The following is a 12,410-nucleotide window of genomic DNA, read 5'->3' as shown; positions in this document are numbered from 1 at the left end:
TCTCCGAGATGGCGTTACACTCCCAGCCCCACAACCTTTCCCGGGAACCACACATCCAGTCCCCTTTGTGATGGTATCGGATGAGGCTTTCCCGTTGATGCCAAACCTGTTGCGCCCATACCCACGAAGAGGACTGAATGCCCGGAAAAGGATTTTTAATTATAGACTGAGCCAGGCACGTCGCGTGGTTGAGGGTGCCTTCGGGATTATGGTAAATCAGTGGAGAGTTCTAGGGACTACCCTTGTGGTAGACCCTACCACAGTTGATGACCTTGTCAAGGCATGTTGTGTTCTTCACAACTACCTCTGGGACTATCGCCCCGAGGTAGATGTCGAAGAACTCGATCCTGCCTTTGACACGGTCATCAACTTGGGGGGAGGTCGCACGCCTGCTACCGCAGTGCAGGTACGAGAACTCTTCACTGACTATTTTTCCTTAGTCCCAAAGGCATCGTGCCATGGCAGTTCTCCTGAGTCGGTGGTGTGCAGCCCTAACTGCAGTGTGACCCTCCCCCGGCGCCCAGCCCCAGAAGGACGCGGAAGACACGTGTGCAAAAAAGTTCTTTCTTTATTCAAGACACAGCAAAGGCACTCCATGACGAATTTTCTGATTGGTCACTCCATTTTAAGAAATTGTTAAACTAAAAGTTGCACAATAAAATGTGAATATATATATATATATATATAACGAAAAACATTGCTCTTCCTTTTTTGTCGGCGCACAAAATACGTCAACTTTATATTAAAAGTGGAGACAATTGTTAGGCTATGTTGGTTTTTAATAAATAGCTTAATGAACATTGCAGGTGTATTGGTGTTGAAACATATCCTTTTTGAAGCAAATAAGCAGTTAACGATTACAACTACATGACTAGGAGAAGAAATTTTGCACAAGCAATGGAACCACATTCGCAAGCTTGATGCAACACCACAACCTAGCGTTACATTAGCCACGCACCAGGAGTACATGAAAGCAACGTATGTTACCCTTTTTTTTTCCCCCTTTTTTTACACTAAAATCCTGACAGAATTTAACATCCCTGTCGGGTAGCGGACTTCTGTGTTTGGTGTTATATTTCTCGCCACAATATGGAGGGCCTGTAGTTGCACTCATTTGGCACGTGGTGACAGTACTAGTTTATGTGGTGTAACGTTTTTCTCCGTCGCAGGCCGATCCACTACCAATTTGGCTTTCGCCACAGTTTACGGATATACCGCAAGCGAAAATGCTGATGGGAACAGGCCGACAGACTGCCCCTGTTCTCATCAGCATTTTTTGTAGTTTGTTTCATGTTCGAACTCCGGTAACATAAATTACACTTGAGCGAACATGAAGATACACACGAAAATAAATAAAGGAAAACAACAAAGAAGGACAATGACACCGAGAAGTGAGTTACCCTAACCTTGGAGGACAGCGAGGCAGCGGAAAAATCACACTACACGCACAAACACAATCCTTCACGTACAGTCGCACAGCCTGCGAACAATTTCACGGTCATGCCACTCACGGGAAGGAATGTGTGTGTCTTGCCTATTTAGCAGCAGAGCAGATAGTAGCCGGCAGTGAGCAATGTAAAAAATTGCACCCCAATTTTTCCCATGACCATCCGTCAGGATTTCTGGGACACCAGGCAACTCCATGCAGTGTTACACAAGGCAGCATCACAACAGAACCAGCACTTTCCAATGGTAGCGTCTAAGACATTGCAGTTCTCCCCATGCAACAGTTGTGATCACTGCAATGTCGTATAACTAATAAAAGAGCCTTCTCCTGTACTGGATTGAGATCCGCTTGGTGGCGAGTACAGTACCGAGGTTGGGTGTTGCGATGTCTGATGCAGAGGGCTGCTCATCAGTGAGAGAAACGACGATTGGGAAGGGGACCCGCCAGAGACTGTGTCGCCGTAGCCAGTGTCTTGAGAGACATGGTGCATGGGGTATCCCGTTGTCCTAGAAACCCTGGCAGGTTGGTCAGGGAAAGATTGGGGTGGAGGCAACATGGGGTTTGATGGTGGTACTGCAAAGGCTGCATTTTTGTTAGCCAAAGTAATGACACAGCTATCGGCAATGGGCCTTTGAGAAGCAAAAATCTCTAACGCAGTTTAAAGAACGGGCGCAATAACCCACTGACGCTCCGAGCTCAGTTCACGAATGCGTGACGCAATGGTGGCACCCATTGTGTCCCACTGATTCTCCGTGTCAGCCCGCCGCAATAACGACAGCACCTCTTGGGTGGCATCTTGCTTGTTATTCTTCCGATGCGGACTAGCCGCAACGCTGTGGCTTGTGCGCTCGGAACTCCCCTCCCTGCTACTGCATGCTCTGCTGCTAGGGCCAGCACTACTGCTACGCGACACGTTTTGTTCCACCACTTCCGGTGTTACTGAAGTGCGGGACAAATCGGGCGTGCTCCGCTAGCTGTCTTCCAAGGTTGGGGTACCTTCTCTGGGCTCATCATCCCGCGACTCCTGTTTCGGCCCTTCTGTGTAGGCTGAAGCGGTTTCAACCGTGGGAGGCGTGGCCGTGATGTTCCCGCTGGATCTGTGGACGAAACAAGAGTACCGTTTAGAGACATAGAACCTCAAAATGCAACATCAGTGAAGCCGAGCTGTAAGCTCGCCGAAAAATTTGCACTTACAGACGCAATGCTCGACTTGTTCTGAGGAACTGCAGTATGTCCTGGTGTGGACACTTTTTCTTTGACGGGGACATGCCGCTTTTTTCACAGTCCTTTTCGTGTTTCTTGTAGCGGTCCCGAACAGACCGCCAACGATTCTTGACGTCTTTAATTGCAAAATTACAGATGGCAATAAACATGGTTTTTAAAAGCAGTCTACAAAACTATGTAATCCACCGAATGCTGCAATAAACAGTGTGGTTAGATGTAGTACAGTTCTAAGTACATCCAAGAAAGAAACACCAAAGCTTTACAACCAATAGTGTAAACTTACGGATTTCACTGTGGAGGGCAGCAGTAGCAGAGAACCAATCGGGATACATCCCAGAGCAGACCGGAATCCAGGCATCCGCCTTTAAGTCACGGTCACTGTAGCCCGGCTCGGCTGGGTCCCAAATCTCAGGCCTACTTTCAACCTGCAGGGGGGTAGGAAAGAAAAAAACAAGTTGAATAGCATTCCGAGGGGGGTGGATATGGTTGTGTCAGCGGACACTACACTCACCAAGGTTATCATCCTGACGACGTTGATCCCCATCCGTTGATACCAGGCCATTGTCCGGAAAGAGGGATGACTGTGCGAATGGAATGTGCTTGGTGACTGCAGAAAATGTAGGTCGTCCTGTGAGCAATCAGAAAATGTTTACATTTCATCATATACACAACATGATGGGCCACTAGCGCACAATTGCAAGTCGCCAAAAATAACGACGAGGCTCACATCTACACAAGTGACATGCCGAAGTGAGAGCAATTCTATAAAAGGAAAAGTGGTAAAAAATGTTTGGAGCTTTCTATTTGTAACTCAGAGTAGGCAATGCAAAAAGGAACTAAACGCGTGGCCTCGCCCGTGCAAAGGAATGCCATGCAACCGGGTGGGGGGCCATACAATGGTGGAAATGACCTACTTAACGCCGAGCGTGCCCCTTGGAAAGGTACGCCATGCAACAGTGGAGCAAAGCAAGGGAGGAAAACAGCGAATACCGTGGGTTGCAATGCAATGCAAAAAAAAAAAGGACGCAAAAGAGCGCGAAGCTGCGAGGAGAGAGCACAAGAAGGTGGGGTGGAGCTGGACACGTGTTGCCTGCAACGCATATGGTGAAGTAGTGCATTACCTTTTTTAGCCGAGGTTGACGATTGTGCCGCTGCTGGTGGTGGTGGTTGCGATGCTGGTGGTGAAAGTGGTGGTCCCGTTGGGTGTTGTTCTCCCGGTGGTAGTGGTATAGCTGTTGATGGTTCTGGTAGTAGCCCTGCTGTCGGTGGTGGTAGTCAAGCTGGTGGTCCCGCTGTGGGTAGTGGTGCCGCTGCTGATGCTGGCGGAGATGGTAGCGTGGGGGGGCTTGGTGGTGTTCCCGCTGCGGGTTGTGGTTTCGCTGGCGGTGGTGGTAGCGGTGCTGGTGGACCCGCAGGTGGTTGCGCTGGTTCTGGTTGTGCCGCAGCCGGTAGTTGCGGGCTAAACAGCTGGTGCTGTTGCTGGTTGTGGTGGCAGTGCTGCTGCCGGTGGTAGCTGTGGTGGGCCAGCTGCTTGCCCCGCTGGGGGTTGTAGTGCTGCTGCCGGTGGTGGTAGCTGTGGTGGGCCAGCTGCTTGCCCCGCGGTGGGTAGTGGTGGCCCCACTGGGGGTTGTAGTGCTGCTGTGGTGGGCCAGCTGCTTGCCCCGCTGGGGGTAGTGGTGGCCCCGCTAGGGGTTGTAGTGCTGCTGCTGGTGGTGGTAGCTGTGGTGGGCCAGCTGCTTGCCCCACTGGGGGTTATAGTGCTGCTGCCGGTGGTGGTAGCTGTGGTGGACAGGCTGCTTGCCCCGCTGAGGGTAGTGGTGGACCTGCTGGGGGTAGTGGTGGACCCACTGGGGGTAGTGGTGGTGCCGCTGGGGGTAGTGGTGGCTTACCCACTGGGGGTAGTGGTGGACCTGCTGGGGGTAGTGGTGGCTTACCCGCTGGGGGTAGTGGTGGCTTACCCGCTGGGGGTAGTGGTGGTGCCTCTGCTGCTGGCGGTGCTTTTCCTGCCACTGACAGGGTTTGGAGTTTCCCGCCTGTGGCCAAGTATTTTCCCCTGGGCGTGAGTTAAGTCCCTACCGCTGGTGCTGCTGCCAATCGGTATTCTGTTGCCAATGGGAGGGGGTCTGGTGCCGCTGGGTGTGGTGCTGCCGGCGGAGCTCCTGCTCCCTGCTTCCTCTCTGCATGCAATCCAGGCTGAAATGGCGCCAAGCGGCTAAAATGGCCGCTGAACCACTTCCTGTGAACAAACTTTATTGCCCCTCTTTTCTCATGCGAACAATCTGCTGCGGAACCGCTTGGAAAAACCGCGACAAAAAAAGCAATAGCGGTTTTCATTGCGGTTTTTGCTGCGTCCATGGGGCCCTATGGAAAAAAAAGCGCAGCGGAAAGGTCGAAAGATTGGACATGCTGCATCTTTCAAAACCGCAACGCAGTTGCTTATCCGCACTGCGGCTCTGTGGTAGATTTTACGCCCTGTGAGAACGAGATTTTGGCCAAACACATTGGCACTGCATTGCACTGCAACCGCGACAGAATGCGGATATGCAACGGCAAATAAGCAGCAAATACGCCCTGTGTGAACCCAGGCTAAGAGAGGCCTTTTGGGCCCCCTAATGCTTAGGGGCCTAGGTGCAACCGCATACTTCGCACCAATTAGGGCATGCTCACACAGGGCAGATTTGCTGCAGAATGTCTCCAGCGGATATTCCACAGCACATTCACAGCAGAAAAGTCTGGATCAAAAACTCATTTGGTGCAGAATTTGATGTAAACTTTAATCCACAGTTTGGTGAAGAATTTATCCCCTCATCATAAACAGGTCGATTCTGCAGCATATCCGATGCTAATTGACACGCTGCGGATTTAAATTCCACTTCGTATGTCAATTTCCAGATGGATTTCGTGCTGATTTTTTCTGCAGCAGGTGGACAAAAGTTTCAAAAGCTCATCAACTTTGCAGCTACTTTGCAGCTGGGTTCACACAGGGCAGATTCGCCGCCGTTTTGCTGCGGTTTTTCCGTTGCGGTTTTGCCGCAGAAGAACTGCTTCTGCGGCAAAACCGCTTCAAAGGTTAATTTGGGCTTGCAGATTTTGCTGCGGATTTTTGTGCAGAAAAATCCGCACGCGTTTTTTTCCGCAGCGCTTTTTAACTTTTTGTCGCGTATTTGGTGCGGTTTTGGCTGCGTCTATAGAGGTCTATGGACAAAAAAGCGCTGCGGAAAAGACCAAAGAATGAACATGCTGCATCTTTTAAAACCGCGACGCAGTTGCATTTCCGCACTGCGGCTGTGCGGAAAAAATCCGTCCTGTGAGAACAGCTTTTTGGCAAATCTCATTTGTGCTGCATTGCACTGCAAACGCAGCGGTTTTGCCGCAGTGCGGATATGCAATGGCAATCCGCAGCAAACCGCAGCAAATCTGCCCTGTGTGAACCCAGGCTAAGTGTTGCAGATTTCTGTGCAAATCTGCCCTGTGAGAACATGCCCTCCTAGTTTTACCCCTGTCTAGCATGCATGTACACACATACTATAAATGAAGCATATTCACAATATAGAGAAAGCTGTAATTTTACAATTGACGCAGCATATCCACAATAGTGTTTTGGTATTTTTATTTTTAGTTGCCCTCCTTGAGCCAAAGTTAAGATACTTTTACTCTTTTACTTTTATTCATAAAATAATTTATAACTTTTGTTTTAAAGTCTTTAAAGGGGTTGTAAGAACTCTGGAAAACCCCTTCCTTGTAAATTAAAATATCAAATAGTAATATTCTCATCTCGCCCAGCTCCCGCTGTGTCTTGTAATGGCGCTCGGTCCCCCACTTCGGTCTTTGTTAACAGCTGCAGTCCCAACCGGTTTACGAGATGTAACAAGGTCTATAGCTAATAATGGAGCTTAATGATCAATCGTCGAGTTCTGTTATTTGCTGCAGCCCCTGTGACGTCCCATAAACTCGGCGGACTGCAACTGTCAACAAAGACCGGGGGACTGAGTTCTATTGCAAGACACAATGGGGAGAGGTGAGTATATCACCATTTGATATTTTAATGCATAGGGAAAGGATTGTCTTGAGTTCTTCCAACTCAGACAACCGCTTTAAATATCACACTTTTACCTTATGTGCCCTCTCTTGTCTCTCACTTTGGCTACTGGATAAGATTGAACAGGTGCTAGTGCTCAGCAAAAGAACACTGAATGCACATTACTCATCACTGCAAACTAATCGCTCCCTTCTCAGACCTCTTCCTTGTTTGACAGGAGAAGATTTGTGTATTCACTGGGTTTCCTTTAATCTGCTAATTTGCAGAAATAGAGACATGATTTGCTGACACTGGAGAACAAATTGACACACTTGCTGATATTACATTGAGATAAAATTTCAGACTTTGATATGTTTATTCATCTGAAATGAGCAATAATGATGAAACTTTTATCATGGAGCAATGGAGTATGTCATCTATACATATTAACACATCTGTGCACAGCCAGATGGGGGCTAAACATATGCTGTGGTTGTAGATATTTAAATAATTCTCGCTAAGTAAAGCAGGCACTACAATCACTGATTTTGTTGGTTTTGCTGGCATCATTTTATGGCAAGTTATTTTGGGGGAATTTAATGTTGTTTGCTGCAGTTCCCTGCATAGTAGGTGGCCTGGGTGCCATTCTGTAGGGATGAACAATGAAGGGGATGCAGCACTAGACCAGCGCCACAGCTCCGACTTTCTCAGCATCAGTAAGGCTCCCAGAGGTTGGACCACCACCAAACTGTAAAGTGATGGCATATCCACTAGACAAGCACTGCAGCCCCTTCTTTTGGAGCATCAGTGTGGCTCCTAGAGGTTAGACCACCCCCGTCTGCAAAGTGATGGCATATCCACTAGACCAGTGATGCAGCCCTTTCTTTCTCAGCTTCAATGGGGCTCCCAGAGGTTGGACCACCACTGACCATAGAGTGATGGCATATCCACTAGACCAGTGCTCCAGCATCTTCTTTCTCAGCATCAGTGGGGCTCCCAGAGGTTGGGCTACCACCAACCATAAAGTGATGGTGCAGCGTCCGAGGAGCGGGCCCACCGCCGAGGAGGTAGTGAGGTAGATTGAGGCCTTGTTACGGGGCTCCACCATCTCCTCCCCTAGCGGTAGCATGGGACCCAACCAAGTTACTGCTGGGGAGTTTCACAGGGAAAACCTAATCCTCAGTTTACCTTAAAGTCCTTTGTCACTCGTCACGCCACCATTCCGTCCTCTGCGGTGAATCCAGAAGTTGGAATAAAATAGTTCACACACAGGGATAATTTTCTGAGCAAAACCGGAAACGATCGGGAGAGTTCGTTTACTTAAATAAACGGTTAACAGTCCACAAATTTTACATCATCCAGCAGGACACCAGTGCAAACAACATAGTGGTGTGACAGGGAGGATTCACAGGATGGCAGACGAATCCACAGTCCCAGTTATCTGTGCGGTTCTGCTCCTGGCAACTCTCTTTCTCAAGCTCTCTACTGGTACACACTCACAGTTAGAAGTCACGCTCAGCTCTGCCTGGCGGTTCCTCTCACTCTCTATCTCAGTCCTCCAAATTAGTACTGAGAAGGCCTGGGTAACTTGCTCCCAGGGCAGACATAAGGCCATCGCCCAGCCTCTTCCGTCTTGGGGATCCTCATAGGATGAGGCACACTTTCTCCTACTCAGTAAAAGTTCTCTTCACTCCAAGAGAGGTTCAACTTCTTTCCAGACTATTCCACACTCCACTCTCTAAAGCTGTTGCAAGACTACTTGACTACCACACGCAGACTCCAACCCCTTGCAAAGCATCCTTGCAAACACATATATGAAATATGGTCACATGAAACACAACATGATACATTTCCCAGACATAACCCGAAATTAACCCATTCAGTGCTGCAGAGGTGCAATACACATCAAATTCACACACATAGAAGAAACTGACAATATAATTGCACAGGGCAAATACTTTCATACTTATGGGGGGGCACTAGAGCAGTGCTGAAGCCCCTTTTTCCTCAGCACCAGTGGGGCTCCCAGAGGTTGGACCACCACCAACCATTAAGTAATGGCATATCGTAGTGATACAGCACTACTTTATAAGATTGAAAAAGCACAATAAGAAAGAATGACTGAAAAGCCACATAGTATAGGGGATAGCTTTTACTGTTAATGACTTTATGGTGTTAGATCGGTTGGGATATCTGATTAAGTAAGTAGAGCTCTTTAAAGGGAGGGGGGTCCACTTTGGACAATCCCTACTTGCTAAAAGGTTCCCTTGACAATAAATTCATCCCAAAGTGTCCCACAGCTGGAAATCCACAGTGTTCAGCTATTATTGGTGGGTTGTCTGTGCAATGCAGGACAGGACAGGAATTACAGATAGAGCGATGCTGTTTGTAAACACAGTCCACTTTGGCCAAAAGTGAGGATCCTAAATAGAAGACTCTCATCCATTAACTCAGAGTTCTCTAATATGGTAGAAGAACTCCTTTAAGGGCTTCTTCACGTAGGCATGTTTATGCTTCCGTGATGATCACAGGACAAAACAAAACCATTCAATGGTTTTGTTTCCACTATCTTTTCTGCACATGAATGGCTGAGCGCTGCCTCTGATTGGCTGAGTGCTGTGACTAATTACAGACAGCATTCAGCTGTCAATCAATGAATGGCTGAGTGCTGCCTGTGATTGGCTGAGCACTCAGCCAATCAGACACAGCCCTTTCAGCGCTTTTAAATCCCCGCCTGCTGAAAGAGCTTCAGAACAGTGTCAGGGAACCAAGCGACAAGACGCAGCAGAGGTGAGTATATATATTTTTCATTTTTTTACACAAGCTAGGGATGATTTTCAGGAAAGGGCTTATATTTCAAGCCCTTCCCTGAAAATCACTGCGGGGGTTGCCTGCATTCCCTGTGGAAGCAGAAGAAAAAATTGCATCACACTTGCAAGTCCATGCAAGTTCAGCGAGTGTGATGCATTTTTGCTCCCATAGGGAATAATGGGTGATTTTTACACGTGTAAATTTCAAGTGCAGCGATGCGAGTGCGATTTACTTGCAAAAATGCATCATACTCACATAAAAATCACAGGTTTACAAGTGAAATATCGGTCCCATTTCTCAAATCAATATTGCTCTCACCCATGTAAATGCATCTTTAGGCAGGTTTCGGATGTGCATAACTGTATTTGCGCGCGTCTGAGCACTGCATTTTTCACTCGCATTGGCATATTTTACTGTACTTTTTCTCCCCACAAGGCATGTTCATTTGCGCACGGCAAATAAAGACGAACTAATTAAAATGGTTCCTGATGTGTTCTTTTCCTGTGTAATTACGCAATGTTTCACACATCTCCATGTGTATTGCATGTACATTTGCGCACCTTAATTGTCTTCAATGGGGACCTTTGATGTGCAAATATACAGAAAAATAAAGCATGTTCATTTTTTTATTTTTTTTTGTTCAACCGAACTGCGCACACAAAATACGGAAATTTGAATGAACCCATTGAAATCAATGCGTTTTATTCCCTGCATATTGTGTGTGCAAATATGTGCTTACGAAACCGGCCTTACAGTGATATTTTGACCATTATGGATGTTTTCAATCTGTACTTGAGCATTCTTACTGAGACTGGGACATTTCATGCTACCAAGTTAAAATGAATTTCCTATTTTGGCAAGTTACTCCCCTTCAGGCTCTGTGCAGAAACCTGCAAATCAGTCTCATTGAAGTGAGCAGGGCTTCGCTGTAGTACCTGCACCTTGCCTGCAGTAAGAAAGAGAAAGAATGACAAATGCAGAAGGGAAACTACAAGAGTTCCCCAAATAATTAGCTGAAGGGACACAATGAAATATGGCAAGTGTTTTTCAGCTACATAAAAATTATAAAAAACAAGAAAAGAACAAATCAAATAACCAAACAGAAAATACGGGTTATAAAACATAAAATAGGTGTAAAAGAATGGCAAGTAGCTTTGAACTTGTGCTAGCCCAGAGTCCAGTTCTGCTGGGAATGTGATCCTGGCCCAGAGGCTGACAATGCTATGGCCAAGTTTCAATAATGCCAGGACATCTATAGTCTCCATTGTGCACAAAAGTATTCAGTTTCCGAAAGTATAAGGGGCCTTATTTATAGCAACTTACCATGACTGACTGAGTAAAAAACCTGATCATATATGAGGATGGTATCACATGCAAATATTGCAGCGCTCTTGTTGAATTTAACCTTTAGATGAGATTTTATATAAAAAAAGAAATGCTTATTTTGGGCAAAAAAATAGTTTACAGCTGAGTGAGGTAAATCCAGAATCATATAGGGGCTATATATAGCAAAAAGTTGTCTAAGTACATTAGCATCAACAGAATAAATAGTGGAGCCACAAGGGTTAGATGAACCTTTCCCTATATTCCTGAAACTACTAATTAATTTGTTCATATTCTGCTGCTAATGAGAGTAAATACCGGGTAATTTAAATAGATTATATGTGGGAGCAACAGATCAGTCCTGGAAATCATTCCGTAAGGGTTCCAACATTCTGAGAATGGTGGTGTGACTGGTGTCTGATAATGATAATTAGTAGTAGTAGTACTAATGGCATTGCTTTTGACATTTTCTTATTGTCCTATTCTCATTTTCTTAAATTTACTGTTCTATATATGTAGCGCCAATATTCTGCAGCACTATATATAACTCACTCCCCATATTAAACTCAGGGCAGATTTGGACGAGCATGGTTGTTTCCCCTTATGCAGCAGTGATTATCATGGCTGCATAACGGGCCAAATGGAACATTGATATCAGTGGATTTCAGTGGTTTTGTTTTTACTCTCGGGATTTTCGCAAGTTAATTGTACAGGCGAGAAAAGATTCTCTCTTGTACAGGCGAGAAGGTTCTGTCTTATCTTCCCCACACATAGTGAATACTAAATGTGGGAAAGATCAGACGGCACCTATTTTCCCGCGTTTTTTTTTTCAAACTCTTGTGCGAAGGTAAAGATCTCCCCCTTGTTCAGGCGCAACTATGCTTTGTGCTAGCGAGCATTGTTGCGCCTATGACCATCTGAACAAGCCCTCAGACTAAGGCCAGATTCACATGGAAGTATTTGTGCAGAAAATAGAACCCATTGATTTCAATGGGTTTGTTTATATACGCATATTTGGCATGTGCAATTCAAACACAGAAAACAGTAAGCAGCATGCTTGATCTTCTGTGCATTTGCATAGGAAAAGAACACATTGAATTCATTAAACTAATTGGCCATTTTAATGGCTGAGAGCATGGTCTCATGTTTTTTTGTATACACAATTTTGCGTGACTTGTATGCACAAAAAGAATAGTAATAAACACTGTTGCACACACAAATATTCAACGCCCGATGCTCAAAAACATGGCACAAGTGAATACTCATATGCGCATGCGCTCTTGTAAATTCGGCCTTCAGCTAATATCATATGAAGCCATATAACTAATCAGCAGGGGCATAGCTAAAGGATCATGGGCCCGTGTGCAAAAGTTTATCTTGGCGCCCCGCAACCTCTTTTAACCCCTCAACACAGAGGTGTTACTTGAAGCTTCTGGGCCCCAATGCAATATCTGTAACAGGGCCCCCAACTATAATGCTTTATTCATAGTACTGAGCTCCCTATATGGAAAAGAGAGCTCTTATGGGCCCCCTGAGGTTCCTGGGTCCGGGTGCAACGGTATCCCCTATAGTTACACCAGTGCTAGT

This window comes from Eleutherodactylus coqui, chromosome 9 (genome assembly GCF_035609145.1).
Source record: "Eleutherodactylus coqui strain aEleCoq1 chromosome 9, aEleCoq1.hap1, whole genome shotgun sequence".
NCBI classification, from domain to species: Eukaryota; Metazoa; Chordata; class Amphibia; order Anura; family Eleutherodactylidae; genus Eleutherodactylus; species Eleutherodactylus coqui.
The sequence above is the reverse complement of the archived record's forward strand: the minus strand, read 5'-3'. Positions refer to the sequence as shown.